Source organism: Phacochoerus africanus, chromosome 6 (assembly GCF_016906955.1).
Source record: "Phacochoerus africanus isolate WHEZ1 chromosome 6, ROS_Pafr_v1, whole genome shotgun sequence".
NCBI classification, from domain to species: domain Eukaryota; kingdom Metazoa; phylum Chordata; class Mammalia; order Artiodactyla; family Suidae; genus Phacochoerus; species Phacochoerus africanus.
In genome coordinates, this window is record NC_062549.1 from 103,361,296 (window position 1) to 103,389,026 (window position 27,731).

At 42.7% G+C, this 27,731-nt stretch overlaps 1 long non-coding RNA gene across 1 annotated transcript; it reads left to right on the plus strand.

Annotated features, from left to right (window-relative positions):
* Positions 1-7,004: 7,004 nt before the first annotated feature.
* LOC125129784 (uncharacterized) lies at positions 7,005-24,242 on the plus strand. Its single transcript, XR_007135543.1, has 4 exons — positions 7,005-14,734; positions 18,172-18,394; positions 23,657-23,713; positions 23,925-24,242. It is a non-coding gene; the product is annotated as an uncharacterized LOC125129784 (long non-coding RNA).
* The last annotated feature ends 3,489 nt before the right edge of the window (positions 24,243-27,731 follow it).

Genomic DNA, 27,731 nt, shown 5'->3' on the forward strand with positions numbered 1-27,731 from the left:
CGGGCATCCTTTTTAAAACTTATATTCCCTTAAAAATCACTTTCTCAAAAAGTGTTAACTTAAAAATGGCTTTTACTGGGCCCAAGTTGCTTCAACATGAAGTTGAGAAGCCAAAGCCTATTAAGACTAACATGCAATCTTTTGCCTTTAGAAATACGGCTATGAAGGCAATGCCTATTCCTCACTGCCCAAAGGTCAACCAAATCTGAATCCAATGTGTGACTCAGATCAGGCCTTCTGCTGCTTCTGCTTCTTGTCATTTGCTTTCTACCCCATGGTCTCCTGTGAAGTACATGAGACAGAGTTATTAATATTCTGACATCATTAAATTCAGATGTTGCTAATCTTTATTTTTCCCTATAAAGCATCTGTTCTTTATATACCTTTCATATACATCAGGACCTTGAGATCATGACTCACTGCACTGGGTAAATAGTAAGATTAAGGGTTTGTTTGTTTGTTTTTTTTCATAGAATGTTATAAAAAAAATCTGTTGCTTATGGAGACTTAAAACCATTAAGGTACTGCATTCACCTGCTACTCCCTTCCCACTTTTCTTTCACTGTGACCCCCTAAAGGAGTCCCATTCAAAAATTTGAGTATTTTCTTCTTTCACTTGCTGGGACAAGTCACTCTTCACACTTTGGTCATGTCAAGTGCCCTTTAGTTTTCCTCCAGGACATTTATTACCAGGGCTCCTATTCAGCCACGTCAATTGTTAAAAATGCCAGCATGCTCCATATGAGTTGGTAAATAGCTGCTACCCTGATGTCTTTTTCCAGCCTTCTAAATGTCCTTTGCTGTCCTCCCCTTCCCCCAGTTTCCCTTGATCTCCCCACAATCTAACAGCTAAAGGGTTAACACTTCTTGCCCTTCCAGAACCCTACTCCAAGACTGGCTAATAACTCTTCTGACTGGTAAGTGCCAGTGCCACACCAGTTTATGTATCACACTTATTTATTACTATATTATATATTCATATGTATAAATGGACAAATACATGAATGACTAGGGGTGTAGACATTTCTATTTTGTTCATTGCAGTGTTCCCAGTGTCTCTTTGAACAGTCCCTGATGTATAGTATGCTTTTAAATAATTGCTAAAAAAAAAAAAAAAAAGTGTGCTTAAGGTATCAAAGAAGTAAGGTCTAAAGCAGGAGAACCACTTGATCCATCAGGAATTGGGAGTGATTTGGTGAGTCATTGGATCGGATACATGAGTCAAGTGGATTCCTATATGGTGCTTTTTTGTGAATATCAAATGATCTTTCCTTCAGTTGAGCAGCCTTGCTTCACAACATTAACTCTTAATAATTATCTTTTTTTTTTCCAGGAAAGGCGAATGTAAGTGAGGATTGGGTTTTAGGTCCCAAATAGCCTCATTAATGACCAAATACTAGACCTGAAGTTAGCAGCTTATCATCTTATGCTAAGCCAACAAGGCATGGAAGCCAGAGGAAAGGCTTCCACCTTGATGAGGTGATGAGGCAGGCCTGCTGAGGAGTTTTGTGCCGTCTCCTGTGCTGGTGGAGACCGAGTCACCAAGATAACTAAAGTGAGCCAAGGAGCCTGTGTGGTCAGAGCTGTTCCCGCCCCTCCTGACAGCTGGGCCTCCACACACACACAAAGAGAGCAAGCACCGATGATGCTTACTCTCCTCGGGGAGCTGCTCTCAGGTAAAGCCTGCACGTGCAAACCTGGGTACCACATCAGCATGTGTGTCGTCAGGCCAGGAATCAGAGGAGACACAAACCCATTTCACATCCCTTTCACAGAATCCAAAACATTCAGTGGGGTGCATCATTCAGAATTCTCTTAACACTTCCTGCCTGTCCTTAAGAGCCAGTTCTGAATGTCCCTGAACTTCTTCTGAAGCTGTTTCCAGCCTATGCTGTCTCTTATTTTTCATCTATTCTCTGTGATATGTATAATCTTCTGTTTGCTCTAAATACACTTTTTTAAGGCTCAAGGAGTACCTGCCAAATATAACATTTTACATTTATAATTTAAACCAAATGATTCTACACTCAGCTTCCTAATGTCTCATCTTATGTAACCATCCCCAGATGAAAATAGCTCTTGATCAGGCCCCATGTTCTTGGGGAACTACTGGGCATCCATTGGTAACCACAGACTACTTTATAGGTCCATTCTTCTTCTCCTTCTCCTGCCCCCTGCCTTTTTCCTTTTCTTTTTTGGCTGCACTCTCAGCCTATGGAAGTTCCCATGCCAGGGATCAATTCCAAGCAGCAGCTGCAACCTACTCCACAGCTGCTGCAATATTGGATCTTTTAACCCACTGCACCACAGTGGAAACTCCCCATTACTCTTCTTTTTTTTTTTTACTCTAGGGCCGCACCCACAGCATATGGAAGTTCCCAGGCTAGGGATTGAATTGGAGCTGTAGTTGCCGGCCTATACCACAGCCACAGCAACACAGGATATGAGCCGCGTCTGTAGCCTACACCACAGCTCACCGCAACGCCAGACCCTTAACCCACTGAGTGAGGCCAAGGATCGAACCCACGTCCTCATGGATGCTAGTCAGTTTCGTTAACCACTGAGCCATGATGGGAACTCCCCCGTTGCTTTTCTTAATCACACCAAAGAGGGTGTTTTCTTCCTTGGTACAGCAAGATAATTGAGGTGGAACAAGGGGCTGCACTGCCTTCTCATTTCAGTGCTCATACTGTCAACAAGTTCCTTTCTGTGTTCTATTTGATGCCATGTATTTTGCATTTTTGCTCTCTGTTGATTTCTCTTTTGCAGACGGCTCCCAGTACAGTGTTGAAGTGCTGTCTCCTGTTCCTAAATGCAGGAAGGCCGTGATGTGCCTTATGGAGAAAAATACATGTGTCAGATAAGCTTTATTCAGGCATGGGTTATGGTGCCATTGGCCGTGAGTTCAGTGTGAATAGATCAACGGTATATATTATACAAAGGGTCTTTAAACAGAAACTCACATAAAACAAAGCTACGGATTGATTGGTTGATGAAAATGTTGTGACCAGAGGTGCAGAGGAAGCTCATATTTCTCCTAGGACCAGTGTTTCAGGATCCACTAATCTAGCATTTTCAGCAACTTTATAGAACATAACTACCACAAATAATAAGGGATCAGTTGTAGTTGTGAGCACCTGAACCCACACTCCTGTGTTTGTCCTACTGAGGAGTTAATAGACACAAGTTTACCACGAACTCAAAAAGATAACTCGTCAAGCAGCTGCTATGCCCTGGGCTCCAGGACGGTCATGGGCCTTCTCTTCATGCCTCTTATAGCCTGGTAGGGATATTAAATTTTTTAAATTTCTTGCAAACATTCTGGGGAAGTGTTAATCTAATATTAATGACCAGTTCTGTCACAACAAAGGATGGACAAAAATCCTTCTCCAGGAGGGACGAGGGACGTGTCTGTTCTGTTAGCCCTTCCCCTTTCTGCACTAAAGGGTGATCAGCTACCTGAAAACTCCCTTTCACAGTCCTGCATCCAATGGGAATCTCTTTTTTTTTAGTTTTTATTTTTAAGTTAAATTATAGTTGATTATATCCAATGAGACTCTTTATAGGCAATGAGTTAGTAGGTCCTTCCACACTCGAAACCGAGGTCCGGAAAAAGCCGAGTCCAAATGTTGCCAAAAGGTTATGTTTTGGGTACTAACTGATCACAGCTGCTGGCATCACTGTGTTGAGAATGACCATGATGTCCTCTTGGGCTGAGCAGGAGAAAGTGCTGAAGGCTAGTGGTGTGCCGTGTACTTGCCTGATCTTCCATGACCGCCCTATATCTGATATTTGAATACCATGTAGAATCATTGATCCACTTACTGCATGGCGATCTGTATAGACTTTCTGCTTAATCAGGGCTAGACCATGATTCTAGACTCTCCCACTATGGCCTTCACTGCTTTCCTTATGATTCTGAGAGGCTTCCTTGTCTAGAACCCCTCGTGATACACTCTGTGTTCTTTCTTTAAATACTACCATCTACCCTTTGAATGGGCTTGGAGACCACATGCCCATCCTCAGAAGGGGAACCACCAGCGCCCCACTTGTATTTACGATGATTCAGTTCCTGATGACCCTTCCTCTCCCAGCAAAGGGTTATTCTCAGGAGGCTAATACCTGATCCACGGGAGCCTTGTTTTTATCTAGATCCTTTCTTACCAGGCTGCTCTGCATCATGCATCTGCTTGTGGGATCCAGGTGGTCTGTTAGAGACCGGGTACCTTCTCACATCACAACACATTTCAGAGTTACCTGCCACTGTGAGCAGTTGCTAGACATTCAAGTGGCTTATATCTTTAGCAGCTGTATTTCTGTTGCTCCAGCCACCTGTCTACCTATAGGCTACTGGGGAAATCCTTGCGGTAATCACATGTGCAAATCTTTGCCAATTCAGATACGCCTTTGGGTGCTGCCTGCCTCAAAATACTTTCTTCACATTGCTACAGTAACAAGAGGAGTTTGATTAACCTTCCACATGGGTTTCGGTGAAAAACAACAACCTCCCACCTAGACTGTACCCTCTAGCAGGGCAAACTATGCAGTATCTGTTTTGAATACCCCAGTATGCAGTGCTGAGTGCAATATCTGCACAAAGTGTGTACTTTTTTCACTGACATGGGGCTAAGTGCCACCTTGGATTCTCACATTAATCATAAGCCCTGCCCTTTATAGTTACTTCCAGACATGACAGTATAAACATGTACTTCTTGCCTAGGTTACTACTTGTTGCTAGGGATATGGGTGTCTTTAACTGTTTCACACCCATTTTTATGTTTTTCTTGGCTTTATACAGCAATATAATTTCAAAAATCAATTAGGCATATATCTGCAAAGCCACACATTACAACTAGGGAGTGGAGAAGATAGGAAGAGAGGCGGCAGGAAAATCAACGCCTTGTCCTATTTAAATATCTAAAGACCTAAAGGGCTTTGGGTATTGTGTGAGTTATTTGTAAAGACATAAAGAATGAGTATATTTTCACCAACAGCGTATTCTTTGGCAAGTGAGAGAGGGCCTGTCCCAGTTTAGAAAGGCTTAATAGTGTACCATGTTTTAAGAGTTGAAGATTTGTTTTCTTCTTCCTATCTTCCTTGTTTATAGCACTCAACTTGGGAGAATGTTGCAGAAAGAACACAGTCTCCGAAATTAGAAGACCTGAGAAACCCCAGCCTCTCAGTTTTCTTATCTATCTGAGCTTTATCTCGAAGCCTTATTCTCTTCTTATAGAATAAGATTCTCTACTTTATTACCTCAACATGGATCTGAAAATAAATTTTAAACTATAAAGCCCAAAATCCACCTTACAAAGTATCATCATTGGATCTTTTATAAATTCAAAACCAACCCTTTGACTCTGGATATTATAAAGATTTATTAGAATTATATCTTTTAGAAGTGGCCTCTGCCTGCCCAAGTCTAATATAATAAATGCAAGGACTTTGCCAGAGCAAATTCCTGTAAAGAACAGAGTGCAACAGAAGCAGTTCACAAAGTTCTGTGAGTTTTGGTCAATGATTACATCCTGTTGCAGTGTTAGCAAGGGCTGGCAACCAACCTGGAGATAGAGAAAAGAAGTGACGAAAATGTCAAGATTCCTCAAGCAGATATGTCATGGAATGAGTTGGAGGAGACAAGGACATTGTGTTCAGCGGTAAAGGCCAGGAGATCTGGCTATCTGTTCACCAAATCATTTTTGTCTCATTTGAAGAATCCCACTTTGCTGTGAAGGATCAAACGCAAACACATTCCAATGTAAAATGGTCAGTCCTGACTTTTGTTCTGGGTGACCTGTGGACAGGAATAGTCTACTGTACTTTCTTGTCCTAGAGTTTTAATCATTTTTTTTCAAATAAACATCAAATGATATGACAGTTAGAAGTGAACATTTGAGGAGACTAGAATGTTATTTGAATTCAGTGCTGTTCCATAGAGATGACACGGTAATCCCTCTGCACAGGATGTCCTTGTTTGGTCACAGCGTGACCTTGTAGAGATTCTCCAGAGAGCCAGGTCTGGGAGGATGTTGAACTTGACCAATGTTCTTTTTTTTTTTTTTTTCTTTTCTTTTTATGGGTGCACCTGGGGCATATGGATGTTGCTGGGTTAAGAGTTGAATCGGAACTGCAGCTACTAGCCCACACCAGAGCCATAGCCACGCTGGATCCGAGCCACATCTGCCACCTACACCACAGCTTATGGCAACGCTTGATCCTTAACCCACTAAGCAAGGCCAGGCATCGAACCCGTATCCTCATGGTTATTAGGTTCTTAACCCTCTGAGCCACAATAGGAACTCCTCAACTGAATTTTAAACATGTCTTAAGAGCATTCCTGTGGAAACTCATGAGCTGAATTTTTAATTTTCTTGGCTCCATCTGTGAGGAAAGCACACAGGAGTAGAAAATGCATGTTCTCCAAATTCTCCAGAGGCAATTTTGTTGATGAAAGTCTTCTGCGTGGAATTCCCTGGTGGCTCAGCAGGTTAAGGATCTAGCATTGTCACCACTGTGGCTCTGTTTACTGCTGTGTGGCATGGGTTCAATCCCTAGCCTGAGAACCACCCCCACCCCCCCAAAAAAAATCCTACACTGTTCCCAGAGCACTTTCTTATTTCTTTTTCTTTTTTTTAACCTAACATTGTTTTTTTCTTTTTTATTATTTTTTTATTTTTATTTTTTTATTACTCAATGAATTTATCACATCTGTAGTTGTATAATGATCATCACAATCCAGTTTCACAGGATTTCTATCACCCAACCCAAGCACATCCCCCCAAACTGTCTCCTCCGGAGACCTTAAGTTTTTCAAAGTCTGTGAGTCAGCATCTGTTCTGCAGAGAAGTTCATTCTGTCCTTTTTTCAGATTCCACATGTCAGTGAAAGCATTTGATGTGGGTGTCTCATCGTATGGCTGACTTCACTTAGAAGGATAATTTCTAGGTCCATCCATGTTGCTAAAAATGCTGATGTTTCATTCATTTTAATGGCTGAGTAATATTCCATTGTGTATATGTACCCCATCTTCTTGATCCACTCCTCTGTCCCAGAGCACTTTCTTTCAGTGTGTAAACCAAGAGGCTGTGTACTCCTTTCAACCCCTCAGGAGAGAAACTGATATCCTGACCCAAGGTATCAGACTTTGACCTCCAGCGCCTTTGCTCTGTTGTTCTTATCTGTGCAGCAGTCAGCACACTTAAAAAAACGGGCTACGTAGGAATGAAAAGAAAAACTGGTATCAGTGAATCCACCAAAGGAAAAGGGGGAAAGGAACTAACAAGACATTGAAGAAGGCAGAAGAAATGGATTACGTGGCGGGGGGGCGGGGGGCAGAGTTTTCCTGAAGCACATGCTGTGTCAGAGGATGACCAGGACCACTTCACAGAAAGAATTCTGACTGAACTTCTCTCTTTCTTCCCAGGGGTCTCTGATCATAGGATACACACCAGTGAGTCAGAGAGGAAGTGGAGGTATAAGGTCACATTTTGAGCATCCTGAATTCTGTTTCACAGTCATGTGTGTTTACTGAAACTATGTTCCTGCCCTTTGTATTTAAAGTCATCCGTAAGCAGAGATACCTTTTGAGAGAGGTTGAGGTACATGGTGAAGTGAATAATAATGACCAGTATGTATAATCCCTTACCACATGCATGGCGTTATTCTATGTATAGAGACATTTGATTCTCCTAAGAATCCTGTGGAGCTAGAAATGTTATCATACCCTCTCTCTGCAGATGAGGAAATTGAGGCACAGTGAGAATTAAGGCTCTAAGTCCCATCAGTAGAAGGGCCAAGATTTGACCCTGGTATTGACATCTCCAGTTTCCAGGTTTCCAGTGAGCAGTGAGAGGCATTGCCTTCCCTAAGAAGACCCTGTGCATTGGTGGTGGGATCAATGGGAATTCAGGCTCTTAGGTTCCCCTCACAGCTTTATGGACCGTGAAACTGACACCGTGTCAAAGGCTGTAGGCTTTGAAGTGTTTAATGCTAAGTTTTATACAAAGCAAACCAAGACTACGCCAGCAATTGAATGGGAAAGAATGAGCATTTTGATCTTAGAATTGAGCATTTTGTCTGTCATTAAGAATTTACCCTTCCTATGGCAAGACTTGTCTTGGCCACCACCCAAATAACTGCATGTCCCAATATGAAACAAGAAATAGGTATGCTCCTGGGGTAACTTGGAAAAGAATAATTTCTATATGGAGAGACTAGGCTCCAGAGTTCAATATGTAGTTATAATCAGAAAAAAAAATTTTCATAGACTAATACTTTGGGGTTATTTATTCTCTTTTGATAATTTCCAAGTGTGTTTTGACCAGATTCATCAGAAAGATGCTTTTCTCTATATTCCAGCCCCATTCGCTCCATTAGAGACTAGAACCTCAGTTACACAATTTTACATTGAACGTAGGACTCAAGCTGAATTGCAACACATGTTTGTTTCCATTGTCTTTAGTTTTCCCAGCGTTAGTTTCGGTGCTACCTGTAAAGAATACAAGTTTCTCATCCAGACCTCGAGATCCCAAGAGCATGGTTCCAGCCTATTTTTATAGCCTCATCTTCTTCCCACTACTTTCCTTTCCCTTACTTTCAAAACTTTGGGCTGAATCTCAGCCAGAGCTTCCCCATCTGTTTTGTGATGGAGTCAAGGGCATTTGTGTTGTCTCAGGCCCCTACATATTCACAGGTGGGACAGTGCCTCACCCCTCCCTGCGCTCCCTGGGGTGCTTACTTAGCCTGACACCTTTCCAAAACAGCCTGGCTTTGCTCTGCCAGATATGCACATTATGAGGTGACATGTCCTGTGTGTCAAATGTTAACCAGGGAAGGGACTTTGGAGTGTAACTAGTGTCACCTTTTCCGTTTACAGAGAAACCTGAGATGTGCAGAAGTCAACCACCCAAGGTCATTGGTGAGATGGTGGCAGAGCTGACTCCCTGCAAATTACCACCTTCTAAAATATAGAGGGGAACATGATATCAGGAGAAGATATTTTGGGGTCATGAAATTACATGGATTATTTATGTACTGATGGGAATAATAGAGCAGAGAGGGAAAATTGATGACACAATGATTGCAGGAGGGAAGATGTTGAGTATGTGAGAGGAGGCGGAATCCTGTATGCAAAGAGAGGACTCAGAAAATGCCCCTGGGCCATTCACCCATAGTGGCAGTAAGGGACACTGGAGTATGTGGGGATAGATGTGGATATATTGGCAGGTATCAAGAATGTGTGGAAGTTTTTTCCTGAACTCCTTTTTTCTGTTCAATAAGAAAGATGGTTTTCAGCTGAGAATGAGAATGAAAAACGTATTGAGTGGTGGGGCTCCTTTGGACAGAGTGTATCTGGGTGAAACACAGGCAGGGAAATGCCAAGGTTCTGAGGAATGAGCTCAGTGTGCGAGCAGAGAGGGAAGGTCGGTGTGCCTGGGAAGAGAGGAGGCGTGATATAGAGGTAAGGTTGTAAGGCCCATCAGGGAGGCCTAGGATTCTGCTGGTAAAGAATTTGAATTTTATGCCAGGTGCAGCAGGAAACCATTGACGGGTTTTTCCACCCGCAGGTGACATACTCCGATTTATACACACGCACCCTTTTCTAAAAATTGAGACGAACGTCCCATAACATAGAAATCACCATTCTAAAGTGACTATTTCAGTAGCGCTTACAATGTTGTGCAGTCACCACCAGTTTATATTGTCAAGATCATTCTGGGATCTGTGGGAACTGGGTGGTGGGGGAGCAGGAGTGCAAAAGGAGAAACATGTTTGGGGCTGATGCTGAAGAGAGAATAGTGGCTAAGGTGGTAGCAGAAAGGAGGGAAGAGCAGACAGAGCAATGGGATGTATTTTTGAGGAGCGTTAGGAGGATTTCTAACAGAGTCAGCGCAGCATGGGAGGAAGGACGTAATATATACGGAAGCACCTAGTAAACTTTGCCAACTGGAAAATGTTATCATCATTATTATGAAGAGCATTTATGATTATTAAAGCCAGACCCACGGTCTCTGAAGGTCCCTCAGAGTCCTGAGGTCCTCTGAGGCTTTAAAGATGCATTAACTGCCTTCGAGGGGAAAGGGGAGATTTATTTGAAGGTTTTCCTGATCCCATGCAGTGCCCAAGTGCTCCCAGAGGAGAGTGCCAGGGCATTGTCCATCCAAACACTCGGTGAGAACAGTCAAAGCCTGCCTTCAGCCAGCAGGGCTGCCTCATGGCCTGGGAGTGTGCATGGGAACTGGCAGGCCCGGGTGCAGCATCCCAGACACTATACTCTCAAGGAGGAAGTGCCCTGACGCCTGGCTTCTCCAACCTCCAGGATGTCCAGTAAAAACAGACTGGGTGGCGAGGCCCCAGGCCAGAGAGGGGAGAGCCCTTCCAGCAGTACAGCCCTATGTGGATGACTCTTGCTGGCACTGAGCACACCCTAGAAGATTATAGCACTTTCCCCAGAATCCCAGGGGCTGGAGCCTGAGAGCCTGCTCATAAATGAGGCTCAGCATCTGACGCTGTCAGCATCCCAGATGGTGTTCAGGTGGCAAGGGGCTTTAGGCGAGACTCTCTCCAAAAGGCAATTTCTTCCCTCCCTCCCTTCTTAGAGGAACTTCCCAGAAACCCAAGTCTATTTGGTTTATGATCTTTGTAGTCTCCTCTGGAAAAAGTGGTCTGTCTTTCATGTAAGATTTAGCTTTAAATAGGCCTCTACTGGGCTAGGAACATTTTTCTTTGACAGAGAGCTTCTCACCCAGCAAATAAACGAAATCAAATCTTTCAGGCATGTGCGTAACAGTGCAACTTTAATTTATGAAATGGTCCTTCTCCCATCTGAGAGAACAGACAGCCCTTCCCATGCCATTAGAGCTGCTGTCCTCAAAGTGTGGCCCCCAGACCAACAGTGTAAGCATTTGCACCCCCTCCCCCCGCTGCCCCCCACAGGGGCTTGTGAGACATGTAGATTCTCGGGCCTCACCCTGGCCTCCTGACTGGGAAATTCTGGAGGTGGGGCCCAGACATCTTTGCTTTAACAAGTCTTTGAAGAGGTTTTGATGCACACTCAAGTGAGCACCACTGCTGTAGAGAAAAAGAGAAATGCAGAACCAAAGAAAGTATGAGCAGAGAAACCGGGTGGTCACCTAAGCATCCGATGCATGACGGAAGTGAGGCCCAGGGGGAAGGTGACTTGTCCTAGAAGATTAGAGAACAGATAACCTTTTGGTCCCTCTGGGATCTCCCTCCTTTCCTCAGGGGAACTCAGATTGTTCCTTCGAACTATTGTCCTTTCCCAGAGGTTCTAGCTGCTCACCCATCCTGACATTACCAAGTGACTTTGAACAATTTACTCTGTGCATTTATATAAATCTGATCATTTCATATGGTAAAAGGTATATGACACTATGCGCATAAAATACTAAAGAAACCCCAGAGAGAGTGTGGCTTAGATCAGGTTCCTTGGAAGCAGACTTGGTGGTGGAGAATTATATATAGCAGGTGTATTGTGTGTGTGTTACACTGTAAGGATTGGTGAAAGGGAGAAACTGACCCCGCGTATGGTTGTAACGGGGCCTCAGACAGGCCTACAGGGAGCGCTGGAGCTGGGATGAGCTTTCAGAATGATTTCCACCTGAAGTAATGGGGACCGACATTTATATCCTTACATTAGTCAGTCACTGGCTGTGAGCTGCCCCTGGGAGGGGCCTTCATTTTGTGCCAGGCACTTGTCTGCCAAAGGCCTTGTCTCAGGGGCACAGCTGGAAGTCAACAGCAGCTGCAAGCTGGGTGGCTCAACCCTGAAGAAGGAATCTGGAGAGAATATAAAAGTATTCACCTGTCCCCAGAGCTGCTACAGGTGGATTTCACACTGGTGTTGCCTACCCACTGGGCTGTAGGAAATATGACCCTCTTGACTTCCTTCCCAAGGAGAGAGGGAGGACTCTGTGGCTGAAAAACCCAGCACCTGCACCGTGGCAGTCCTGCTCATCAGCAGGGGACACCCCACGGCCCCCCAGTACACAGACAGCAGGTTCATCCTCTAACAGTAGAGAAAGGCGTCTTGATGTCCTTTCAGGTGACACACCCTGGAGGTTTCTCTGACAAGACAGTCTGACTGATGTTTCACCTGCACAGTTGGCTTAGGGGCCAATGAGCTGAGAGCTAGAGAAGCAGGAAGGGGAGAGAGCCAGGCCTGACCACTGAATTCGGCCTGCGTGCCTGGCTCCAAGGAAGGCTTTCTGCTCTTCTCTGGGACTATTGCACCAAACTTTGGGAAGGGGGAGTGTCGTCTCTGTTTGAAGTCCACCAGAACCCCCTCCCTAGTGCCTCGGAGCGCCAGCTGAACTCTGGCGCCTCCTAAGTGTTGTGCTTTAATGCCATGCCAGTGGGCTCCGGCCTAGTCCCGCTGTGAGATGGAGCAGCCACTGCCAAAGGCTTCATCTTTCCTGACCACAGGCCCTAGAGCATCCAAAGGCCTCCAGCGTTCTGTGCCCCATAAATCACCAGGCCCCCCTGGCACGCTACCAGAGGGTTGCTGCCACTGCTTTGACACAGACTTAATTACAAGCTGTTGCTCCCATCGATGGGAGCATCGTACTGTTTGCAAAGTAAGCTCTCAGGAAATGTCTGGCAGATGCACGAGTAGATGCATAAGTGAGTAAATGCGTTTGTGAAGCTTTATGAAAGCCCTGGGACCACCGATCAATGGAGTTGGGATCTGAGCTAGAGCAGCTCAACCTAGAGTAGAAGTGGAGGTGAGCTACTGACATCCTCAGCTCTCAGCCAAGCCGTGTTCTTTTCCACTAACAGTAAGATGAAATGAAAACACCGAGGGATGGAAAGGCAGCCTTGGAGGATGAACAGGACATTGTTAAAGGGATCCCCAAGGGGGCCGGGTAGGCAAGGAAGAGGAGGCTGAGTGAGCCCCATGCCCACCCTGCTGCTGTGGCCACTGGGAGTGTGCACTTGGGGGAGATTTTCATGGATGGCCTCTGAGGCGCTGGGCTTTCCAAGCCTCACCTGCAGAGCCCCGTTTCTTTCCCTTGTGTCCACCGTCTCCCTGAGTCACTCCCTGAGTCACCATCCAACCCTCAGAACGAGGCCTTCCCCAGCCTGAGGCAGACCGTGGTTTGCATGCCTGAGGCTGACTTGCATGCCACTCTCCCAGTAATCAGCCGCTGCAGCTACTCCCTGAGTCAGTGTGAAGGCCTCCCTGCCTGTCTCCTGTCATCTCTGCATGAGGTCTTGGGTCTCTGGGGAAGGTACTTGCAGGCCAAGGGCTTCTGACTCCACGACTCATGGCCCAACTGCCCCAGAAGCACTCCCCCTGGGGGAGCAACTCAGTATCTCTTTGTCCACAAAGACATGTTAACATTCTTCCTGGGAGTCCCCGTCTTAGGTGGAATGGGTGTGTAACACGAGTCACAGAACCGCGACAGAAAAATCTACATAAAGCATAATGTTTACAACCATCCTCTCCCTGAGGCCTTCTGAGGTTAAAAGCGCTTTGGTTTCCCTTGGTCTGACCAGTGTACTAGTGAAGGCAAACCTGGCTTCTGTAACAGGCAAACCCTCCAACTGTCAATAGCAAAACTAGAATGGTTTTACTCATTGCTCCCGTCAGTCCCAAGCAGGTATTTGACACAGAGCCTCCCATGTGGTGATTCATGGACACGTTCTTTCCTTGAGGTGTAGCTGTCCCCTTGGGCCTTAGAGTCCTCTGCCTTTATCTGGCAGACAAGGAAAGGGAGGGTAAAGTACCCACCTGTTGATCTCGACGGCCTGGGAGAGACACACGTCCTTTCTGCTCACCTCCCAGTGACGAGGACTCGTCTGCCTGGTCCACAGGACTCTACCCACATGCAAGGGGCTTGAGAAATGTAGCTCCAGCTGGAGAGCCTTCTGAAAGACCTCCTCATGATGACAGAGGAGCACAGATCTCCGAAAAACAGCTAGCTGTCCTTCCCCAGCACTGGGATGTCACAATTGGCGGTGGCAAGCTCAAGACGCTGAAGGCATGGGAGACATCACTCATCAAGGAGAAGCACATGGAACTTATCAAGGAAGGATTATAAAAGTTGTGAGGGAAGGGAGACGGGTGAGGAGGAGAGCCGGCCAAGATGGAGCTCTGGAGGACAGAGACTAGACCGGAGCAGCTGCTGTCAAGTGTGAGGCTTTGGAAAGAAACTATTAGGAAAGGGGTCTGAGTGTTGGGACTGAGTGTTGTGTGGTGTGATTTGTCCCTTGTCAAGCTTCATTTAGTAAAGCCATCAGCAGAGTGTGGGAGGGCAGAGGCAGACTTCAGGGTTTGTTGAGTCAAATGAGTTAAAAATATCGTAGCTATCCTGAAATCCAGGAGTGATGATGGTTGCCCAGCATTGTGACTGTACTAAAAATTACCGAATTGTACTCTTTGAAAGGGTGAATTTTAGGCTATGTGATGATAGCTCAGTAAAAAATTACCCAAGAAACATAATAATTCCCACTTTTGAGCACTTTTTTTTGTGCCAGCACTTACACTTTTATAATCCCTATATCCTTGGTATAACCTAAAAGGTGGTGTTAATGTCTCTGTTTTACAGGTAAAGAAACTCAGCTTCACAGGGGTTCGAATGGCCCAATGTCACCCCAGAGGTAGAGTCAGAATTTGAGCTCCAGTCTGCCCAGCTGCAGCCATGGTGCTCTCTCCACAGGCCTGCTGGTCCCAGTGACAATCACTGTCATCTATTGAGTGCCAGGTGCTGAGGTAGGGACTTTGTGGATGTGATCCGAATTCCCTCAACAATCCTGGGAAGTTGGCGATATCCTTGCTTTCATAGACAAAGTCACTGTGAGAAGGCACTGATTGCCCCAGCTCAGCTAATGAGTGACGCCATGTTTCAAATCCTGTCCAGTTCCAAAGCCGCTCAATGTGCTTTCGCTTAGGGGTCCTTCAGCCCTACTCTGTGTACAGTGTCAAAATCACCTCTCTCCATCTGCCGAACAAATGAATCTTGCCTTTCCCTGCATGAGTCAAACCCAGCTCGCTTTACTAAGTACTTTTTTAAGTGGCAAGTATTATGCTAGATGCTTTGTCTTTCCTTCTTTACCTCTCAAGGTCTGTCACCTTTTTCAAAGTTGGACTCACAACTTTTTCTGCAAAGTTGACACCAATTTTTATCCGATTCTACTCCTTTATCCCTTAAATAGAAAAATTATTGTGATTTTACCAATGCATCTCAAAGTACCGTCTTTGGATGGATCTAGTCTTGAGATGTTTGTTGCCAGTTCATGCAAGATAAGTAAAGCAATTGATTTTAAGTGCTCAGAAACTTTAATAGCAATTTGACATTGCTATGACAACCAGTTGCATAATCAATGGACTTACATGTTGTCTTTTTAATTTCATTTTTTTAATAATTCACCTTCATTGTGTTTTACAAAAGAATTGATCTACCACAGACTGGTAATTTAAAAAAAAAAATCATCCTGTACTACAGATAGTTCAAGAAGTATTGATCCAGACCACATGTCCACAAACTATGGCCCATGAGCAGGTCCAGCCTACCACCTAATTTTGTAAATAAAAAGAAGTTTATTGCGGAGTTCTCTCGTGGCTCAGCTGGTTACGGATCAGCATTGTCACTGCTGTGGTGGGGGTCGCAGCTGTGATGCAGTTTCAATCCCTGGTTTGGGAACTTCTGCCATGCCATGGTCATAGCCAAAGAAATTTTATTGAAACACAAACACACCTATTCATTTATATGTTGTCTACAGTGGCTTTCATGCTACAGTGGCAGCACTTTATACTTGTGACAGAGACCACATGGCCCACAGAGCAAAACATATTTACTGCATGGACCATGTAGAGAAAGGTTACTGACCCTGCTCTAGACCCCCGGTTCTCAGCCATGACAGCACGTTAGGAACACCTGGGAAAGATGTTCCAATGACCATGGCCCAGCTCTATCCCCAGAGATACTGACGTCATTCGTCTGGGGTGCAGCTTGTGCAGGTCACTTTAATGCGCAGCCAAGTTTTAGGTCCTCTGATTTAGATGAGAAACTCTCCACTCTAGTTGGAGGATCAAATCACCATGGGTGCCAGAGATCCACCCCGAACCGACTGAATCAGAGCTCTGGAGTACGGGCCCAGGAATTGCAGGGGCCCAGGAATGCTTGAGTGTGTTTTCTTAAGTAACTCCCCACGGGTAATCTAGATGTTTAGCCAGGGTTGAGAACCACTGGTGTAAACTCTGGAGCAATGATGTTCCAAGGTGTTAACACATATCAGAATGACATAACAGTGGTATGGGAACGGAGATTCCCAAGCCCCACCTCTCGTGAGTCTAATTAAGTCAGTCTCAAGTGGATGTGCACCAGGAATGTGCATTTTTAGCTAAGCCTTCAAAGTACTCTGGACCAGAGAGCATCCTTGGACCGCACTCTGAGAAAGACTCTTCTAGTGCAACAAGCACTTGGTTTATGGCCAGGCCCCTGCGGAATGACTTAGATGGTGTGACTCATTGTTCCCTCGGTAAAACGAGAACAATCCCTCCCTAGCCTTACTTTTCCAAGACTGTGTGAGCACTGAACATGGTATGTGACAGTGCTTCATCAAAGTAAAGGAAAAATGCAAAGAGGAGCATATCAACTCTCCCTGGGGTATCAATGGCTGGTAATCATGTACCTTGTTCTATCTCCAGAGAGATTTTATTCCAAAGCAATCTCCATGGAAAATTAATGTAGCTGAAATAGGCCCAGAGCAGGAGTCTGGGGTTTTTGTGGGAATGGCTCTATATCCTTTGATTCATGTCCTTGCAAAAATAACAGGGAGGAGAGGAGAAAGAAACATTTGTTACCCTAAGCAGTTCACACAGATTATTTCAGTTAATTCTCACATCATCCCTTTAAGTTAGATAGTATTAGTGTGCTTATTTTATTTTATTTTTATTTTTTTGCCTTTTAGGGCCATACCCACAGCATGTGGAGGTTCCCAGGCCAGGGGTCTAATTGGAGCCACATCTGCCAGCCACCTACACCACAGCTCATGGCAGCGCCAGATCTTTAACCCACCGAGCGAGACCAGGGATGGAACGTGTATCCTCATGGTTACTAGTCGGATTCGTTTCCCCTGCGCCACAACGGGAACGCCAGTGTGCTCATTTTAAAGATAAGATAGCTCAGAGGGGTTAAGTGATTTGCCCAAAATCATTGACAGCTTGAATGTGTCAAGGTAGGGATTTAGGATCCAGGCCATCAGACTCTAGCCCACCTCCTTGAGCACTCTGCCTTTCTCCCCTATATCTGTGTGAAAACAGCCTTGGCCAGGAGAAGGAAGAAAAGGCTTCCCAAAGGCCACTCAGCCTCGTGTGTGCTGCTTTCCAGTGCAATATTCATTCAGAATTTCTGTGGAGCCACATGGCCCCATGCATCCCTCCACCAAGTCCTCACACAGGTGTAATGTAGAACTCCCCATGATGTGAGTATCCTTGGAAGGACCTCTTTTTTGTCACTGAGCTGACTGCCATTTCCAAAGTCATCCCATGACCTGACCAGCCATTATGTGGGAACTGTCAACAATAAACACAGCAGAACTCTCAGCCTTCTAAGAAGTCAAAGCACAGGAAAGAAAATAATTACTGAGTATTTCCTCCTACCCAGCAGGAGTCCATGACCATCGTGGAGGCCCACTTCTTTTAAAGATTAGCTCTGCAATGGTAGAGAGCAGAGGCAGGCCTGAGGAAAGAGGATCTTCCCTGGACACCTCTCAGTACACTGTCTATTTGATTGTGTTCAGTTGAAAGTAAATATGTGTTAGTGAGTTAGAGGGTAGGGGATGCAAGAACTGAGATGGCAGAAAGAATAGACCAGGTCTTTTCCCCTCAACCATGGACCAGTGAGGGTTCACCCAGCTCCAGCAGCTGAAGGTTTGTCCAGGAACTGCTGGGAGAAGTCAGCTGTGTTCCAGAGCAATGGTGTTTTCCATTCCCAGCCCCAGAGAAAGGGGATTGGCTAAAGCAGAGGTCCCCATCCACCCACTTGTCTTACTACTGCTCCCCCAACAACCAGCTTATCCCCAGTCCCTTCTCTGTCCCACTCTTTCAGCTCCACCGGACAGAGCTCCCTTTCTCATCATGCGTTCTAATTTTCCCCATCCCCTCCCCTCATGCCTGACGAGTCCTTTTCCTCTTGCCCCTTTCAGCAGGGTGACCTTGAGAACAATAGCCAGCCTGGGACTCTAAACCTGCTCTTTGACCTCCTGCCCTCTGGGCCTGCCATCCTCAGCCCTGTTCTCCAGAGGAACCCAGAACGTTCCAGTAACCTGCTGTAATGTGGAAGTACATTTCAGTAATGACAGCCTTCTGTTGCTCTAACTCAGGAAGCAGCAAACCATGGCCCATGGGTCAAATCCAGCCCACCGTTTTGTAAGTAAAACCTCACTGCAACATAGCCACACCATTCATTTACAGAGTGTCTATGGCTACTTTCATGCTCCAAGGACAGAGTGGAGTAGCTGTAACAGAGACAGCATGGTCTGCAAAAAGCCTAAAATGTTTACTCTCTGGCCATTTACAGAAAAAAAAAAAAAAATTGCCAGCCTCTGACCTAGAATATCCACTGCTTAGTCTGAGGCTTGTTTGAATAAGGTCCCAGGATTGTTCTGAGTTGAAGTGGTTAGTGGGTGTTTTCTTTGGAAGTTGCTTGAGCCTTGAAAGACATGAGTGAGTGCCATACAACAGAAAGTCAAAAGGATACGCAGTTGCCTTCTTGGTCTCACAAAGCAGCACGCACCCCGTAATTATGGGGACATTCCTGCTCCAGCCGAGAGAGCTAGTGCGGAGTCCTTCTCTGTGGTTGAAGTAGGACAGTTCCTTGGGACAAAGCTCTTCAATTTTCTCACCACTCCTCTCAGGGAGAGCTTCTTGGTGCCACAGGGACTAAAACAAAAGAAGTATAATGGAAGCTAAGCCGTCATCCATTGTCATAAATCTCTGTGATATTTGCCTAAAGTGACACATAGCAACTGGTAAAATGCAAGATTCCCCAGCCCTTTGATGACCCAGCCTAACAGAGGGTTCTCGACTCCCACTTACTTCCGATTCCTTTCATCTCACAGTGAAACCCCTTGACCCGTGAATAGTCAATCCCTCCACCCACAGATAATTGGCCATTTAGTGTTAGAGTCATTTTAATTTTTGACTTGATAATAATAATGATATAATAACCACTGTGATTCTCCCATATATGGGGCTTACTCTGCCAGGAATTATAGGCTTTATGTCATACATGGCAACGTGACTGAGTCAAACTAGTGCCAGATCCCACGTGTTGCTTTTTCACATCAAGGCCCCGTGCCATAGTGACTATCCCTGTGGTTGTCTGGACGCTTCCCTGTATCTGGTAACAAAACACAGGTCAACTGGGGCTCCTAATGGTCCTGCTATGAAAGCATCTCTGAGGCAATGTCAAATTTGGATGTCTCAGGGGGCTCCTCCCAGTGCTGTTTCAAGGCACTTCATAACTTAAAACAGGCCTTCATCATCATTGCTCTGGAAGTGGCCTCTGAACTGCTATCCTCCACCACTCTACCTATTCAGTTCTAACGATGGTCACCAAGCCATCCCTGGGGCTCCATCTCTTTCCCATCCTTGATGTTGATGGGAACTCTTGGCCTTGGAGTCCCTGGGAGAAACCTCACTACTGCCTTCGGATGACATAGCATATTTAGGCTATCTTTGCTACTATTGCTGCTGCTCCTCAGAATCCCAGGATGCCATTCCTCTATGTGTTTATTGAAATAACAGCGCTGAGTGTCTCTATATGGACAGAGTGGACAAAACTCAGTCCTGACTTCAGTCGAGACTGCAGGTTAGGTGGGAGAGAGACAAAAATATATAAAACAATGATGGAGCACCGGGTGACTGGGAACTTGGAAGTGATGGTTCAGGAAGACTTCCCAGAGGGAGAACGTAGAGAAGTGTTTTAACACATGAGTAGAAGCCAGACAAAGGGATCTAGGCAGGAAAAGCAACATCCATGTTGACCCAGAGGCATAGGAGACAGTTATAGAGACTTGAAAAAAGTACATCTTTGTCTTGACTTATGGGGCCTGAAGATGAACCTATATTGCCCAAGGCTCTTGACCCTACCAGAAGGTGACAGCTTTCCCCATGGGGATGCAGACCAGACCCTACTGGTGTTGTACCACTGTGGCACTCTCCCTGAGATGGGCTGAGGGTGTACACAGCCCTGGCATGGGTTGACCCTTGCATTAGCTGAGGGATATTTTTCTGTACCACTCTAATGAGTTTCATTACCTTTAGGTAAGGCAACAAGTCTCAAAATTTCTTTTTGTGACTTTTCTAGAAACTCCATGGCTTCTGGGCAAATTAGACCACTGCCCCACTGTGCCCAACAGCCCACTGTACCCAACAAGAATGGGCCGGATCCCTCAACATCATATCTAGAACCCTTGGTAACATTCTCTAGACTCTCGTGGACCCTACCTCTTCTTAGGCAATCATGATTAACCACAGGTTGAAAATTGTAACTTTCACTTGTCCCCACATAGCTTTCACTTGAGAGGGGCACGAAGAAGACTGAGACCCCTGTCCTAGTTCTCAGAAAGAAAAAACATCTAAAACAGTTAATCAGGGGTTTGTGCTTGGCTTTATGGTTTTCATGAGGCTTGTTCAACTGATGCCAGCAACATCTGGAACTGGGAGTGTATCTGGTCACACTGCAATAAAAGGAGGCTCCCTTGGCTGGGTTTCCCTGCAGGAAGAAACCCAAGAGAGAGCAGCAGAGAGGGTACAAGGGTATTGGAGGCAGAGCTAGTGGGAAGGGCATGTGGTTTTTGCCTAAGGAGGAAGTAGCCATCCCTCTTGGTTGGGGCAGCCCTTTACTACCACTATGTTCCCTCACCCTCCACCCCCCAAAAAAAAGAAAGAAAAAGAAAAGATGAAAGAAAGAGAGACCCCATTGTGCAGAGGGACAAATTCAGGAGAGGTCAAAGTGAAATCAGTTTTAAGACAATAGGGCAAGGGCCACTTCTTTGCCTGCCATAAAAATTCCTTTACAGTTATTATGGTCATATTTTGTTAATAAAAGAGATTTTTAAAACATTTCTTTCTCTTTCCTTCCAGATACTTGAGTCCACTGTATTGCCAATCTCTGACAAATTAGGTTTGGGTTATGTGTTAACTGCTTAAAGTTGGCTACTCCCAGAAGCAATTGTACTTTTAGGATGGATTCCTGAAGTCAACTGATAGTCAAATAGTGTTTTTCTAATATCATCTCAGTAGCTTGGTTGAAGGTTTTTGGTAAAGGGTAGCTATAGAGTCCATGAACCTTAACAGCTGGTAAAGATCTTGATGGTCAACTAGTAAAACCTTCCACCCAGTGATGGAATTCTCCCTGAAACACCCAGAACTGCTTGATCACTTCCAGTTATGGAAACTCGCTTCTGTGAGAGCAAATATTCAGCCTTTGGATGGTTTTGTTAGAAAGTTTGATCTCTCTCTGAAAGAAAATCTGCCTTCCTAAAGCTTCATTTCACCAAACCAAGCTAGATTTTTTTGGAGCTTAAATAAGTCTAATCCCTTCCCCACATGATACTTGGCTAAATATTTAAAAGTAGCCATCATACCACAAGACTTTTCCTCTCTAAGAGAAAAAATCCTAAAATCCCTTCAGTGCTTTCTGGTTTCTTGTACACAGTCAACCTCCCCTCCATGGGGTTCTTTCTAGTTGGTCAATGTCCCTCTTAAAATGCAGTACCCATAATTGGTTCCCAACTCCAAGTGCATCCTAACCATTAGCAAAATGGAGTATCAATCTTAGAGCTCTTTTGGCAGCCCTAGCAGACCATGGCCTCATGTTGAACTTGGAATAAATATGCAATTCTACTTCCTGTCTCTGCTTCTCCCAGTCACCCTTTCAGATGATGGCTGCTCATTCAGCCCTTCCTCAAAACTGTGTTTTTCCATGTACATTTTCAACCTAAAATTGAGGGTTTTGTTTTGTATCTATGTTCCTTTTGTCATGTCCAGGTGCTTTTCAGTCCTGATTCCGGTCTCAGTGTATTACTCTCCCATCACATTTCAGGTTTGCTTATAAAGACAAGTGGGCCAAACACAGAGCTCACTTTACCTTCATTCAGGTTGATACTGACCAATATCCTTCAGATTGTTCCACGACATTCCACATATCCACATACATTTTAACCCATTACTCTATCTTGTCTGTAAGAGTAGATGAGTTATTTTATCAAAGGCCTTGCTCAGATCATGTTACAACTATGTTCATGCCTACCCTAATCATGCTGCAAGTTCAGTTGCCCAATAATGAAAGGAAATTACATTTGTCTATAACCCATGAAGCTCATGGTAAGCATGTGATTCTTTTCTAAATGCCAAAGTATCATCTGTTAGAAACTCATGACAGAAATCAATAGTAAGTTGATTGCCATTATTACCTTTCTAGCTTCTAGGAGGTCAGGACATCTATTTAACTTATTTAACTTACTATCATGTCTCCCATACATCATATTCCTAAAGAATTTTTTTTTTTTTTTAGAGCTGTACCTACAGCATATAGAGGTCCCAGGCTAGGGGTCCAATCAGAGCTGTAGCCACCAGCCTATAACACAGCAATGCTGGATCCGAGCCGCGTCTGCAACCTGCACCACAGCTTATAGCAATGCCGAATCCCCAACCCACTGAGCAAGGCCAGGGATTGAACCCGCATCCTCACAGATGCTAGTCAGATTTGCCAACCACTGAGCTACAACGGGAACTCCAATTTTCCTAAAGATTTTTAGCAGCCACATCTCAAAAATTTTTTTAGTATCCTGGAACAGAAATTTAGCTCACTTAAATTGACTAGATACTTTCTCTTTAGTTCCTAACCCATCTCAGCCTTTCATTTCTTTCTTCATTTTTAAAGTTCCCCATTATTGTGTTTAATATATTTGGTACATTCAAAAGAATATCAAAATATGTAACTATAGACAGATATATACATACATAATGATGTATAATAATATAATGAGCAGCTGAAAACCAGAAACCAGTATAAAATCCAGAACTCTCCAATAACATATAGCTTCATATTTGCTCATCTCATTTCAACCTTCTGCCTCCTCCTTCTCTACACTTAAAGAAAGGACTACTCTGAATTTTATATTATTCTCTTCTAAAAAATAATAGTTTTGCCGTTAATATAAATCTATGCTTAAACCATATATTATTTATTTTTGTTTGGGCTTTGGACTGAACGTAATATTACACTCTTTTTTTTTCCACTCAAATTATATTTTAAGAATTCAACAATATTGTGGGGTTACTGTAGTGGTGCAGCGGAAACGAATCTGACTAGGAACCATGAGGTTGCGGGTTTGATCTCTGGTCTTGCTCAGTGGGTTAAGGATCCGGTGTTGCCGTCAGCTGTTGTGTAGGTCGCAGATGCAGCTCCGATCCCACATTGCTGTGGCTGTGGTGTAGGCTGGCAAGCCGTAGCTCTGAGTAGACCCCTAGCCTGGGAACCTTCATATGCCATGGGTGTGGCCCTAAAAAGCCAAAAAAAAAAAAAAAGGAATTTAACAGTATTGTGACAGTTACAGTTCATTTATATTCACTGTTACATATACTATGTGTTCAAGTAATGTATCTATTTTTCTGTTACAGGACAAGTGGTGGTTTTAAAAAACATATCTGCAAATTCTTTGATATCCCTATCAAAAGGTAATTCTCTCTTGCATAGGGGCTTTTTTGATAAATGAAGCAAACATGACACTGTATGATTTCTGAAGCTGGGTCAAAAGTTACTGATTATGTAATTTTCTCTCTTCCCTTCCTTCCTCTATGCTTCCACCTCTCTCTCCCTATCTCCTCTTTCTTCCTTTCTCCCTCTATGTTATCTTTTTTTCTCCTCCACTTCCTCCCCACTACTTAGATTGCAGCCACTCTAGAAAAGTCTCTTATAGGTGAAATGGAGCAGCACTAAATGAGGTCTTAACAAATAGCCAGCATCAACCACCGGACATGTGAGTAAGTGTGCTTTCAAATGATTCCAACTCCTAGTCTTCCAGCTGCCCTATCTGACTCTGGGTGGAGAGAGACCAGCTGTTCTCTCTAAGCCCTCCTAAAATTGCAGGCTCTCATGTTATTGTCATTTTAAGTGACTAACCTTTAAGGCTGTTTGTCACACAGCAAAGGATAACTAAAATAGGACCCTTGGATGGTTGTCAGGTTTTTGTTCCTACAAATAGTTCCCTGGTGAATGTTCTTATATTTGTCTTGATAAGTCTTGCACATTTTTGCTAAATTTATTTTTAAATACTTCCTTTTTATTGCTATTCCAAATGATTTCCTTTTTAAAATTGTTTGTATTCTTGCTGGCATAAAAATACAAGTTTATTTTTTTCTTGCTCATTTGGCCATTCACCTTGCCAAATCCTATTATTATTTCTAATTCTATTGTTTGAGACTTTCAGTGTAGGCAGACATATTATCTGGAAATATCAATTTTGTTTTCCTCCTATTTTTGTGTCTCTAGTTGCTTTTGTTGTCATATTATGCTGGCTAGAATTTCCCGTACAGTGTTGAGTAGAAGTCTTAAGGCTGGACATCTTTGTCTTTTGAATTTTAAATATAATGTGTCTAACATTCCTTATTAAGAATGACGTTTGTAAACTTTTGGTAGTCTTTATCAGAGGAGGAATATTGTCTTTTATTCATGTAATTTACTAAAAATTTTTATCATGAAATATGTAGAATTCTATAAAATTTCATTTTTAAAAAGTTTATTGAGGTATGATTTACATAAAACAAAATTCACCTCTTAGAGTGTATAGTTCAATGAGGTTTAACAAATATATGCAGTCATTAGCCATTGCTACCAATGTGAACATAGATCTTTTTTTTCACCATAAGATTCCCTCATGTCATTTGCAATCAATCTCCTTGTATTCTCTTTTTAAAAAACAGGTGAATTTAGTATTATTTAAGAATTCTATGTGTAAATTCATGAGTGGTTTTTGTCCTGTTGTTTTACTTCTTTTGCTGTGTTTGTTTGGCTTTGGTGTAATTACTCTTGCCTCATAGGATTTATTGGGAGAGTATTCATCTTTCTTCTACTTTGTAGAAAAACTCTTATGAAATTGGAATGATATGTGCCTTGAAAAGTTGGTAAAATTCACTTGAACCATTAGTCTGTGCTGTTTTCTCTGTCGAAAGTGTTTTAAACATTGCTTCAATGTATTTTATAAGGAGAGGACTATTAAGGATTTCTGGTTTTTTTAGAGTCAGTTTTAAGTTCTAGAAATGTGTCCATTTTCACATTTATTGGCATAGAAGTCATACTATATTTTCCTCTTAATCACTGCCATATATGATATTGTTTAATTGTGCATTTCATTTTTCTTGCTTATCAACATTGACAGAGGTTTAGTAATTTTATTCTTTTCAAATATTTAACTTTTGGCTTTCTTGATGCTCTCTTTTGTATCTATGTTTCTTATTTCATTGATTTGTACTCTTCATTATCTCTTTCTTTGTGTTTGTTCTTTTCTATTTTCTTAAGATCATTTATTCCAGACTTCTTCTTTTCCAAAATAAACATTAAAATCTGTAAATTATTCTCCAAGTTCTGCTTTAACTTCATGTCACAAGTTTTGATATGTATTATTTTTATTATTATTCAAATACAGTTAATTTAATATCCAATATAATTTGGTCTTTGACACATGACTTATTTACAGGGTGTTTTTAAATTTTCAAATATATGATTTTAAAACTTTTTTTACTGACTCTTACTAAAATGCATTCTTGTCAGAGAATTTTTGTCCTTATGTACCAAGTTTTAAATTTATTGCAGCTTGCTTTACATGTTTATGATCAGTTTTTGTAAATGTTAAGAAAAAATGATTATCTAGTCTTAAAAAGCAGAGTTAATATATGATCTATATATTAGATTAAGCTCATTACTTGTGTTCAAATAATCTACATTACTATGTTCTTTTGGCATGTGTCATATGTAATATTTGAGATGGATGTGATAAAATCCACTTTGGTGACAGATTTTGTCATCATTGATGACTTTTATCAATTTCATATTTAATTTTTGTCAATGTAAGTAATTTACTCACTATAGGATTTTAAATTATAGTCATAAAATACTCACCAAAGTCAGGAGAACAGTGTATACACAAAGTAAATATTTCAACAAAGAGATGGATAATATTTTAAAAGTACCAAACAAAAATAGCTGAATGTAAAAATTCAATAGAGAGTTTCAACAACAAACTATATTAAACAGAAGAAAGGATTGGTGAACTCCAGGGAAAGTCAGCAGAAATCATACAAAGAAGCAAAAAGAAAAAGAATGAAAAACAGTGAAGATATAGCTTAAGGGATTTATTCAACACCATACATGTGGCCCAATATATGCCTTATGGGAGTATAAGAAAGAGAAAATAGAATGGGGCCAGACACTTATTCAAAGAAATAGTGGTTGAAAACTTCCCAAACCTGAGGGAGAAATGGGATAATATAGTCAAAGTACTGGGCTGGGAAAAAAAAAAAAAAAAAAAACTGTCAACTAAGAATACTTTACCTCGCAAAGTTGTTCTGCAGAAGTGAAGGAGAAAGAAAGATATTCCCAGGCAAATAAAAGCTAAACTTCATCATCAGTAGTCTTTACTTATAAGAAATGATAAAGGGAGTTCTTCAGGAGGTCCCTAGTGGCTCAGTGGGTTAAGGATCTGGCATTGTCACTGTTGTGGCTCTGGTGACAGGTGTGGCTTGGGTTCACTCCCTGGCTCAGGCACTTCTGCATGCTGCAGGCCAAAAAAAAAAAAAAAAAAAAAAGGAGGCGGGGAGAAGGGAGTTCTTTCAAGTTAAAATAAAAGGACACTAATAAGTAACATGAAAACGTATTAAAGAGTAAAACTTACTGGTAAAGGTAAATACAGAGTCACATTTGGAATACCGTTATACTGTGATGGTGCTGTGTAAATTACTTATAATTCTAGTATAAAGATAAAAGCCTCTAAGTATTAAAAATGACTATAGCTACAATAACTTTTAAATGAATACACAATGTAAAAAGATTTAAATTGTGACATAAAGAACAAAATATAAGTAGGGGAGTAAAAAGTTGAGCTGTTGAGCTTCTGTATGTGATCAAAGTTAAGTTATTAGCTCAAAATAGACTATTTTACTTTAAGATGCTTTTGATAATACTTACAGTAACTAAGAGCAAAAACCTAGAGTAGATACACAAAAGATAATTAGTAAGGAGTCATAACATACCGCTACAGAATATCAAATTACAAAGAAACTTGTAACTAGAGAGGAAGAACGGAATGCATGATCTACAAAACACCCAGAAAATAATTAAATGGCAATAGTTAGTGCTTATGCATCAATAATTACTTTAATTATATTCTCCAATAGCAAGACTTACAGTGACTAAATGGATTAAAACAAGACCCTAAGCATTATGTCGCCTACTAAAGATTCACTTTACTTTTAAAAACACATGTACTGAATGTGAAAATATAGAAAAAGATATTTTATGCAAATAGAAACCAAAGGCAAGCGAGGGTAGCTATACTTCTATCAGACAAAATGGATTTTTAACTCAAAGTCTATAATAAGAAACGAAGTCATTATGTGATGATAAAGGGATCAATCAATACATCAAGAGAATTAACAACTGTAAGTATATATGTGTCCAATATTGGAGCACCTAAATATA